This window comes from Dasypus novemcinctus, chromosome 9 (genome assembly GCF_030445035.2).
Source record: "Dasypus novemcinctus isolate mDasNov1 chromosome 9, mDasNov1.1.hap2, whole genome shotgun sequence".
In the NCBI taxonomy this organism is placed as follows: Eukaryota; Metazoa; Chordata; class Mammalia; order Cingulata; family Dasypodidae; genus Dasypus; species Dasypus novemcinctus.
This window is the reverse complement of record NC_080681.1, coordinates 73,117,323-73,129,793: the sequence shown is the minus strand read 5'-3', so window position 1 is coordinate 73,129,793 and position 12,471 is coordinate 73,117,323. Positions and strand designations below refer to the sequence as shown.

General features: G+C 37.3%; 1 non-coding gene across 1 annotated transcript; it reads right to left on the bottom strand.

Annotated features, from left to right (window-relative positions):
* Window positions 1–11,775: 11,775 nt before the first annotated feature.
* LOC111765847 (U6 spliceosomal RNA) lies at window positions 11,776–11,882 on the bottom strand. The gene has a single exon (XR_002798071.1). It is a non-coding gene; the product is annotated as a U6 spliceosomal RNA (small nuclear RNA).
* Window positions 11,883–12,471: the final 589 nt, after the last annotated feature.

The window sequence follows — 12,471 nt, the reverse complement described above, 5'->3', positions numbered from 1 at the left end:
AAAACAGAATCATCCCATTCCTCAATGGATTTGAATGAAAACTGGCAATAAAATCAGGCACAACTCTAGGAGAAGACACTGGAGAAGAACCAAGCTGAGTCTGTAAGGAATCGCACATGTAATAACTCACATGTTTACGCTGTATTGAGTTCACTTACATCTTGTTGAAGGAGACCTTTTCTTTCTTAACAGTTGGACTTTACTGGAAGAAAAAGTTGTGTGTGTGTTTTTTTTTTAATGCTTTGGTATAAATAAATTGGTTCAGTAATTAAAAAAAAAAACACCACAGTTCAATGCCTACAAACATCAGAGAGAGGCACTTCAAGAGGTTTGGGTCCTTGGGAATAGTAAGAGCCCACATGACTCTGTGTTCCCGTCTCTGCAAGGCGTGAACTTCTGTATTGGCACTGAGCTTCTGTAATCCCATGACACCATTGCCACAGGTGAGAGTTTGAAAGCAATATTTTGGTACACTTGGTAAATGTGACCAAGGTGCTCAATTTTTTAATGCTAAGTTCTATTCTATGAGAAGAAAGATTCTTTTTGTCACTAGCTCTTGCTCTCTCACTCTCTCTCTCATGTATTTAAAAGGGGAAATTTTAGATTGTTTATATGTTACTACATTAAAATTTTTTAAAAAACATACCACTGCATAACACAAACAGTGAATCCTATTTTAAACAATGAACTGTAAAATAGTAAAATTATAAACTTGTTTTTTCATGAACTTAAGTGTACCACATTAATGTAAGGTGGTATGTGGGAGCTCTGTATTTTATGCTTGATTTTGTTATAAACCTATAACTTTAGTAACAAATATATATACATTATTCCTAAGTGTCCAGTAATATATGAATGGGTAAGCAAATGTGATATATACATATGAAGGAATATTATTCAGCCATAAAAAGGAATGAAGTAGAGATACATACTACAATATGGGTGAACTTTGAAAACATTCTGCTAAGTGAAACAAACCAGACACAAAAAAATAAATATTGTATGATTCTACTTATATGAAATATCTAGAATAGGCAAATTCATAGACAGGAAGTAGGTTATCAGGGACCTGAGGGGAGGGAAGAATGGGGAGTTATTGCTTAGTTCTGTTTGGGGTCATGAAAAGTTTTGCTAATAGATAATAGTGATAGCTGCACAGCATTGTGAATGTTAAAAATGCCATTTAAAATGGTAAAATGGGGGGAAATGGTAAGGACAAATGAGTTTATATGGCTAAAAGACTTCAAAATGAGTTGGGAGGTCATCAGAGGTTTCACGCTTACGCATGTCTCAGCAGGATCTCAGACAGCCAAAGTAGACACTATCCCAGGAAGTGGTGCTCCTGAGGGCTACATAGACACCCATGTCCTATGGTCATGGCAGATGGCTCTGGAGTTTGGTGCCTCACCAGTGGGCCCTACTTTACAATTTGTGCTTTTGAGTGGGACAGAGTGGGACTCAGATGTGACTTCTCTACACATGCCTCTTCTGTCCCTTTTATTGAACCTGTGGTTGGCGTATGCCCAGGAGACTTGAACCTCTGGGCTGCCCACGTGCCAACTGGGACCTGAGCCTCAGCAGAGTTGCAACATCTATTCTCCAGTTTGTTGGACTTACCCAGGTCAGCTGACAGGGAGGTGAGGATGGACAACCACCACACCAGGGAACTGAAAGAGTCTACAGCTGCAGGCACAAGATTCCCATCCATCAGCCATGTGGGATCGAAGCCCCCTCTCAGTTAAGAGGTGGAGCAGGTATCACCATTCAGAGTCCCAGGATTGGGGAATAAAATATGGACTAGAGTGGACTTACTGGTATTCTACTATAGAATTGTTGTGACTCTAACAATGGAAGAAATTATATCATTGATGGAGACAATGGCCACTGGTGTTGCTGAACTCAGGGAGAGGGAAAAGGAGGTGTGATATGGGGACAATTCCAGGACTTGGAGTTGTCCTGAATGATATAGCAGAGACAGATGCAGGACATTATATATGCTCCCATAACCCACTGAATGGACTGGGAGAGAGTACAAACTACATTGTAAACAGTGCTCCAAAATGTATTCATCAAATGAAATCAATGCGCCACACTCATGAAAGAGGTCGTTAATGTGGGAAGAGTAGGCTGTTGGGGAGTGAGGTATATGGGAAACTCTTACATTTTTTAATATAACATTTTGAGTAATCTAGGTATCTTTAAAAAAAAGACAATAAATAAATAAATAAATAAATATATATATATATATATATATATATATATATATATATCTAGGAATAAATTTAACCAAGGATATAAAGGACTTGTACACAGAAAACTGCAAAACATTGTTAAAAGAAATCTAAATGGGGAGCAGATGATGCTCTAGTGACTGAGGGCCCACCTATACATGGGAGGTCCCAGGTTTAGTTCCTGGTGCCTCCTAGAAAAAAAAAGACCAGCACACAAGAAACAGACACAGCATATACAAATAATGAGGAGGTGAGGAGAAATAAAATAAATCCATATAAAAGAAATCTAAGAAGACTTAAATGGTAGCACTTTCTGTGTTCATGGATTAGAAGACTATCATTTTTTTTTAAGATTAATTTTTAAAATTTTTATTTCTTTCTCTCCTCTTCCCGCCCCTCCCCCCCGGCCCCCGCCCCCAGTTGTCTGCTCTAATGACTGTCCATATAGGGGTACAAAGGTCTGGACCCAGTGTCCCAATTGAGGAGAACTCTGCAGAGCCATCCCAGCTCCAGTGCTCTCCACGGGGTTAGCTGAAAAGCTCCACATCCCCCTCAGCCCAGTTGCACTTGCCTTATTTTCTCAAATGTTTTCCTCCCAATAACCTTGTTCACAAATCTTTCTCTCACAGTCTGCTTCCAGGAACCCAAACTAAGACAAGTAGTTTTTTTCCAGAAGTAGAAGCCATTTTATACAGAAAGACTTTCATTCATACATCCTATAGAAAGTTCTGAAAGATGAACACTGACTTAAAGGAAAGTGTAACTCTGAAACATTATGAGGCATGATTTGTTTTATAATCGGGTTTAGCGAGAAACTCAACAAATACGACTTTCTGCTGATCTAATTCAGGATGAAAATTAGGTGAGGTGGCCATAGGATTTGCTGTCAGGCTAAATTGGTAGGCTGCAGTATATGGGCAGTACCTTGTTCGAGGTGCTCTTTAATTTTTCATAACTATGTGCCAGGCATGACTGTCCAAAATAAGTGAAATTACTGGTTTTGAATCTAAAATCAACCCAACAGAATTTCATCATCTTCACTTACATGTTCTACTCCAACAAAAATCTACTGAGTAGTTTCTTCATCTACATGTTTGATTTCTTTTATTTTCTTCTTCAGTCATCCCAGCTCTTCTTCTTCTTCACATAATGTGCACAGGCATGCCAAATTAAGAATATTTTTTTGCTTGAGGAGAGTGGTCACATCAAGTTCCAGTGTGCTGTTTATAAATTGCCCCCTGGATTATTACACTAGCTTCCTGACTGGTCTCCCCACCTCCAGCCTCATTCATCTCATCTAAAGAGTAACCACATGATCCAGTTCCTGAAGTTGGCTGCCAGGATGATTTGATATGATGCAGAAGGTTCCATTTTGGGCCAATGGAGGAGGCCATAACTTGGCAACTGGAAATGTCCTTGCTCCCTCCCCAGAAATTAGTTCTCCAGAGGTTCCAGGTGAGCACTTTTCTAAGTGGCAGTGCAAAGTATTATTTCTTTATTGCACAAGTAAATATTAATACCACAGAAAGCAAAATGAGAAAAGAGAAAACTACCCTTAACTCCACTAACCAAAGATAGCCACTATTAATATTTTGGTATGTAACCCTCTTGAAATCTATTATGCAAGGTTAAAATTATTTTAAATATTTAAAACTTTGAGAGAGTTGCGGATATAGCTTCAGGAGCTGGCAGTTGCAAGCTGAACCAGCATGTACAGAAATGTGGGCCAGGGACCCACATGCAGAGAAGTAAGAGTGGGCACAGGGGCATCTGCTCCAAATGCCTTTTCTACAGACACTTGACTAATTTATCCTTCAAAACACAGGACAGAAATTAGCTTCAATGTATCTGCACCAAGCCTGTTGAGTGGCCCCACTTCTGTCTACCCATACTATGTGCTTACGTCAATCCTACTAAGAAATTAAAAGTGACAGTGATGGGATCCAGGTCTGCCTGACTCCAGATTATAGGCAGGAATCACTAAATTCCCCCACAAAAGTGAGTCCATTGGCCTTGGGTTTGTTTCAGGTTCTGCTGTTCTTTTACTGTGTGCCCATGGGTAAATTGCATCTATTCTATGGGTATGTTTATTCAATCTGTAAAATGAGGATATTAGATTATTTCCACATTTCCTTTTGCTCTAGCATTCTATGTTTCTGCAAATGAATTGATGTAAAAAATAGGAAGAGAGAGGAGAGGAGAGATTAGATATTCCAGGGCAGATTGAGTTTGGCCCAGATCTCCAGCCCCCACCCCTCTTGGCCTCTCAAGCACTGTGACCTTGGGGGAGTTCCTTCACCTTTCTTGGCCTTGGCTTGCTCCGAGATAAAACAGATTCAGTAATCACTGTAAGGATTAAGTGGGAAAGATATAAACAAAGTGACCAGCAGAGTGCCTGGTCTATATTAATCTATATAGTAATACATAGTAATAGTGATTATAGTATATTGGATTGTCATGTCTTTTAACATATTTTATTACAGTGATCTGATTCTCCCACTAGACTTTGAGCTTCTTGAAGAAAAACTGAAACTTTCCTATTTATACCCCAATTGCCTCACATTATAGGTGCTCAAAAAATAAAGAAATGAAAGACTGGAAGGGAAGGAGTGAAGAAGGAGAAAGAAGGCTAGGTACCTAATCATCACTACCAGAATGAAAACACACACAAGTGAACTGTGATTATAACAACAAATAAACAAATTACATGTTACAGTCGATAAATTTATTTTGGCTTAAGCTCGTTTGAGTTGAGTTGCTGATATTTGCAACTGAAATAAACTTTAGGAATATACTCAATTATTGGACATACGGTTACCTCTTCAGTCTATTTCCCCTTCCTCCTCTTATTCCTGGCAAACTCCTATTTGTCCTTCACATTTCAGCTCAAACATAATTTTCTCAAGCAGCTCTCCCCTAAACTAATCCCCTACCTCCATCCCAGATTACAACAATTCTCCCCACGGATGTTTTCAGAAGGCCCTTATAACATTTACTCCATATTTTTTGTAATTACTTAATTCACTACTCCAGCACCCACCTCACTGAGCTGTAAGCTCTCTGCGGGCTGGAAAAAAATTCTGTTTATTACTATATTCCCATTACTAATATAATAATGGGACATGGTGGGTATTTAAAGTCTATTCATGCATAGTTTTGAATCTTCATTTGCATTTCAAAATTATGGTACAATAAATTGTGACCATTTGGTTAAGTGTTTATGTGTGGCTACTAGGCAATTGTAATATGTTCTGATTAATTTTTTAGTATAAGAACTAGTAATTGGTTGTACTTAGGGATTTCTTAATGAGATTATGATAATTTTTTTAAACTCCCTGGGCTGATCAAAGACAATACTTTGAAGAGGATAATTACACTTATAGGGGAAGAAGATTATTGCTTTTATAGTATTTAGCTGTCTGATTAAACTAAAGAAAGGACAAACCCAGTTTGCTGGAGCTATAAACATTTTCTGAAGATCTGGATTCAAGTCTTATATAATACAAGACTTTGAACTACCTTTCTTTTAAATAATTTGTTTTTCCTGGTTATTTATTGAGGAAAACTTGGAAAATATATAAAAGTATAGTTAGAAACAACAAAAAGCCCTAGTAATCCCCTCTATGAACAATTGCCTTTTATTCTTGTTCAAACCTGTAACCAGAAGTTAGCTCAACCCCAGTCCTTGTCCCCAGGGACACCTCAGCATTTCCCAGTCTTGCCTTCTCTTGGCCCCTCCTCCAGGATACCTACTTGTCATCAGTATTTCCCTTTCATCCCACAGAATCACAGATAAGTCTTTTCCTTGATTTCCACACAAACAACACTACCCCTACTGATTTATACTAAAAATTTGAGGATAAAGGTAAAGGGGAGTTGTATCACCATTCCATATTCATCAGACATAGCCTTTAAAATAAATGGAATATTAGAATTTCCTTTTCTCAGTCAAGTTGCACACTAAGGGGTCCAGCCTTCTGTCAGGTGATCCTCTCCCCTCAGCCCCTGTGCTCCACTCATTTCCTTCCACTTCTTTATGCAAAACAATTCAGGCTCTTTAGCCCCTTCACCAGGAAAAGCAACTGCCAGGTAAAGGGCCTCCCTTTAGCGTGCAAAGTCTCATACTCTAACCCAGGAGACGTGCCATGTTGGCTGCACCAGTAGGTTCAGGAAAGGGAGCAGAGTGAAGTAAGGATTGATTTCACCACCGATAAGAATGAAAAAACAATGAAAACGTTATGGTCAGTTTGGGTTTAAAACAACCAAGTTTGGATTTAAAGTAACAAATTTGTCTCCCCCCAACTTTTTTCCCTAAGGAATGGTGTCATTATGTAGATTTTTTTTTTTTTAATGTACAGCACAGGGAATCCAGCGGTGGAAGATGGACTGTGCTTAACAGCACAAATATGAGGACATTCTCTCATGAACTAAACAAATACTATAAAACTAGTACAAGGTGTAAAGAAGCGGGTGGGTGGGGGAAAATACACCAAATGTGAGTTTTGGCAATGCTCTATCATGGTTTGTAACAAATGTTTCACAACAATGCAAGTTGCTGGTGGTGGGGTGGTGTTTGGGAGCCCTGAATGTATGTTCATGTATGAATGATACACTTCAATAAAATTTTATTTTAAAAAAAGAGGCAGAAAAAAATCCCAAATTTGTCTTTTCTTTTTTTCCCCAATGGAATGGGGTCATTACTTTTTCCCTTCACATAACTTTCCCATATACTGTAAGCATTTTCTCCACATTAAAAAGTCCTCAAGGATTATAACATAATTACATAGATCCATAATCCCTTATCTATAAATCCAAAAAGTTTCAAAAACCAAAAGCTACTTTAAAAGTTTGGAACAAACTTTTTTGGTGACAAGGCTGACTTGAGGAGACCTAAGACTATTTATGGTTTATTTATACCACTCAGTGTAACTATTCATGTTTCATGGCAAAAATCTGAATGTATTGATTAAAGGATGCTCCCACACACCTGATGGAGGGAGTTAGATTATATATACACCAAAATATCCTTTCAAAATCTGAACAATTCTGAATTTTGAAATACCAGGTCCCAAAGAGTTGTGGGTCTGTATAACGGTTGTAGAATTTGAGAGAAGTTCAATTATTTGAGTATAGAGAGGCCAGGACTCAGGAATGATTTTGAGAAGGAAAAATGGTTTATTGACGGCCGGCCGGACTCGGGAGATTTCTGTTTGAATCCCGAGCCCTGAACAAGATTTTCAAATGTCTTTTATACCTCAAGGAAAGGCCAAATGGTCGCTTTGTTTCAGTTCTCAATAGCCTTCAATTAGCATATATATCTTCCACATCTTAGGTAAGCTTTTAGCATGGACTCCAGACATTCTAGATAAGCCTTTAGCATATTTTGTTTGCATTTCCCCTGAATACTTAAAGTTTATAGACCTTGCATTGTTAAACTGTTTCCTGCTCCCCAAGGGCAGGACTGCAGCCTTTTATCATCCCACACCCACAAGTCACAGATAGTTTAGATTATCTCTGAAGAGACAAAGAGCCTGCCACTCATAGCCCACATCATTTCCCCCCTTTACCAAAGTTTAACTTGCTAAGCTTTGGCATAATTATTGTTGGAGCTATGAGGTGGATGGCTGTTTGTTGTTTTGATTGATTATTTATCAATCTTTAGTGTAGCATCCAGGACTGTTTTTAAGAGTTTAGAAGATTTCATTCTGGACAGCAGAATCCTGGGGCGGGAGCCTCCTGCAGTCATCCTGTGGCCACCGGCGCTCACATGGATTTCCAGTCAGGTTCCAGATCCATCTATTAATTTTATTTTACCCTTGAAGAGTTTACACCTTTAATTTAAAAGGGGTGCTGAAGGGAGACATCTCTTTTCTGTAACTGCTTCCTGCTGGCCATGGGCTGTAGTCATTGCCTAATAAGGTGTAAAACTCTTAATTTATTCTAACTGGAGGAAGATGGATCTGGCATTCTGTACAAAGTTGGATGAAGTTTTCATATGGTTAATAAGATGTTCACTCTTAAAGAAACAAACTTAATTAAAAATTTGGAATACCCGTTTTTAAAAGAGGACACATTGGATTACAGAGGTAGACAAGGTTAGGTGCCTATAAAGATGGCACTCCTTAAAAGCTGTTGGGAACAGCATATATATTCTTTTTTAAGTTATCCATCTTTAGAGAGAAATTGCAACAGACACTTAGCTTTGTCTGAAGACACATTCCAAGCTGTTCAATGATTGACACTCATTCGCTCTGTCAGATGCTCCTGGTGAACTGGCACTCCTTGGGCAACTGGCTTTAATGTGGGCTATGGGTGGAAGGCTCTTTGTCTCTTCAGAGATAACTAAGTTGTTTGACTTGTGGGTGTAGAACAGTAAGAGGCTGCAGTCCTGCCCTTAGGGACAGTGGAAGCGGCTCCAGTCCCAGGAAATGTTTAACAATGCAAGGGCTATAAACTTTAAGTATTTAGGGGAAATGCAAAAACCAAATATGCTAAAGGCTTATCTAGAATGTCTAGAGTCCATGCTAAAAGCTTACCTAAGATGTAGAAGATATATGCTAATTGAAGCCTATTAAGAACTGAAACAAAGGGACCATTTGGCCTTTCCTCTCTGTATAAAAGACGTTTAAAAATCTTGTTCAGGGCTCGGGATTCAAACAGAAAGCTCCCAGAGTCCAGCCGGCCGTCAATAAACCATTTTTCCTTCTCAAAATCATTCCTGAGTCCTGGCCTCTCTATACTCAAATAATTGAACTTCTCTTAAATTCCACAACAGCTTCACTCAGGATTAGAACACTAATTTGGAAATACTCTTAGTTTTCACCTGTGGGAGTGATCAGAACTAGAGAATAAAGATTTTTACACCTTGTTTTTCATTGTACAATTTCTAGCAATTTTGACTTGTTCAATAGGTGACTCACCATCAGCAAGCAAGCCTCACTTTTGCTACACAGCAGAGTACAGCAGAATATAGAAGTTGACTGAGACTGGCTGAGATTGCCACCTTATTCTATAGACATGTTATTAACTGTTTAGAAAATGATTTTACCAGGAATTTAACATGTCTAATATACTTCTGCACTTGATCCAAAATAGAAAAGATAACATTACAATTATTAGGCATATATTTAGTACAGTATAAAAGTACAGCACTTAATATTAACTAATGTATTACTTAATGCATAAGGATTCAGAGTTGCAATTACTAGTTTTGAGTTTCAGGTTTGTAATACCTTACATGTTATCTCTCCATGAGAGCAGGCCATAATGCCAATTGTGTTTAAGTTTCACTTACAGTATCCTGGTATCATGGCTCCACTTAGCATGTTCTTCAATGCAGTGAGCAAGTTGCAGCATCCTTCATCTTAGAGAGATTTTCCAGTATTCCACTAGCCTGGTGCATAGTGCTCTCTGGCACTATGGAACAGTGCCACTCTGGAGGCGATATCCATTGTACACTTGGCTGTACCGAGTCATTATTGGCTGCTGCAGGAGCTTGAAACTGCAATATAGTTTCCATCGACTTCAGGAGCAGAACCAGAGACTGATATAGCACATATTTTAATTGAGGGGTCAGTGACCAGCCTAGCCAATAACTCACATGGAGAGGCCACCTGTAATGTATACAAGGCCTGGTTTGAATGCACAAGAGTTTGACAATGTTAAAGTTTATTCCTTGTTTTTATATATATTTTAAACAACTTAATGCAATACATATATCAAATGACTGTTTACTTATACAATTTTACTATGAAGATAACAGTAGGTACTTTAGTAATAAAGGAAAAATATTATTTTTCATTGTTAGAATGAAAACAGAGTATTTCCAATAGAATCAAGACAACTTTTTATTACCATTTACTTAAATGTGTACTTTGCAGTGGCCTTCAGACAGGTTTATTATCATGAAGTTATTTCTGCTACCAATACCAATCTAAATTTTTTTAGTTAACAATGACTTATACAACTAGAACTATTTAAACATTTTCAGTTTGGAAGATGTTTTACAAACTCTGTATAATTGACTATAACCACATTGACTAGCCACCTCATGTTTAAATAAACTTAAATAAACTTAAATAAATTACAATTACCAATGAAAGAAATTTACTCTTTATTTAAGAGAGCATATCTACAATCTTTTTCCTTTAGCCTATTTTCACCAATGTGAACTTACAATTTTCATTACTGTAAAGATTTTGTACATATGTTAATTTAGTTTATAAATTAACTATGGGAGATTACACTCAAGTTAAATAAAATTGAAACCATAATAGTTTATGCAAGGAATGTTCTTTTTCCCTTACAGGAAGCTAAAAACTTCTTTTCTTTGTTTAAGTTATGAAAATTAATAATTTAAAAGCATACTGACTACCAGGTTTTAAAACACATGCATACTGACTACCAGGTTTTAAAACACATTACACAATTACTTAATTTTTTAAAAAACCATAACCCAGGAAAGATCTCTCCATAGTTTTTAAGGACTTTCCTTTACTTACTGAAATTTATTAATAGAGCCACTAATTACCTTTATTTTGTTGGAAAGAAATCTTCTGGAAGAAAATAAGGCTCACCAGATTGTGGAGAAGAAAATAATTTATTCTCAATCTTGCAAGAAGGGGCGCAGAGCCAGATATGGCTGGTGCCCCGAACAAAGAAAAATGACACAATTTATACCCCTAAGCCTAGCATGCAAGCTCTTCCTCTGTTTTTCCATAGATTGGATACTTCAGAAGTTACAGCTTATCTGAGATTTAACTTTCCCATGCAAAAGTTTGATTTAACTGCTTCCTCTATCACATTCCAACCATTTTAGTTTTTACCTGCTCCCCCCTTTGTCAAATAAGGAATAGAATTTAGTGCTGAAATGGCACCGACCTAGCTCCTTCTTGGGCATCCTTCCACTGTCCATAGGACTGGCCTAAACTGGTCTCCTCCACTGCTGTCCAACCCGGGAGTGGGAGACTGAGGCAGCAGGCCGCCAGGTTACATCAACATTTTTCTTATGTGAAAATTAACCTAATCTTTGTTTTTTTTTTTGCATTTTATGGCTGACAAAAGGTTTAAACTGGGAAATTACCAGGCAAACTGATTCTTAATTCCCTAGCCTAGTAGATAGGTTTAATCTGCTACACCTAGTCTTGCCTTTAAAGCTCTTGCAAAGAGGAGGCCCTTTCCCAATTGTTTCTATAATCAGATTTCTATGACCTTTTCATCCTGCTTAGTTTAATTTGGGCTTTAAGAATATTTATTTACATATATAACTGCATATTTAATTAACAATTTGAATAGAGCTCTTTCAAGAACTTTCATTTGTTAATTTGGTTTTTTTTTTTTTAATTGACTTTGTAATAATATTACATTGAAAATATATATGTGAGGTCCCATTCAACCCCACCCCCCCACCCCCCCTCTCCCCCCCCGCAACAACACTCGTTCCCATCATCATGACACATCCATTGGATTTGGTAAGTACATCTTTGGACACCTCTGCACTTCATAGACAATGGTTCACATCATGGCCCATACTCTCCTCCATTCCAAAAATATGGAACGCTTCACGAATTTGCGTGTCATCCTTGCGCAGGGGCCATGCTAATCTTCTCTGTATCGTTCCAATTTTAGTATATGTGCTGCCGAAGCGAGCACTAATTTGGTATTATTATCCTGATGTATGAAGACATACACTGAGCAAATGGGCAGACACAAAGAGTTAGACACAGAAACAAAACTCATTGACATTATTTATAATTTGCATTATTTTATATACTGTTTAGCTTAATTTGGAGTCCTGAAATATATATTACTTGTAACTGCATATTTAACCTCAACAATTTGAGCAATAGGCAGACATGAATAGTTTGACACAACAACATAACTTTAGTTACTTTAAACTTCTAATTCTTACAAAACAAGTGTGACTGCAAAACATTTCAAAGACTCTTGAAACTCTTAATTTGCACTATGACTGTGCAGTTTTATACTGTGACTATGCAGTTTTACACAAGAATTTTCTTTCTTAATGGATTGTAACCAAAATGTTCTCAATGCTTTAGCACTATTTTTTTGTTTCAGAACTTTATATTTTACTTTGAATTTAGCAGAATTTTGGATAAGCAACAAGATTAATTTTATATAATTATAAAATTATATATAATATAAATATAATATATATAATATAAAATTATATAAAATTATTTGAAGCCTCAGGGAAACAGACTGCTTTCTCTCATGAATT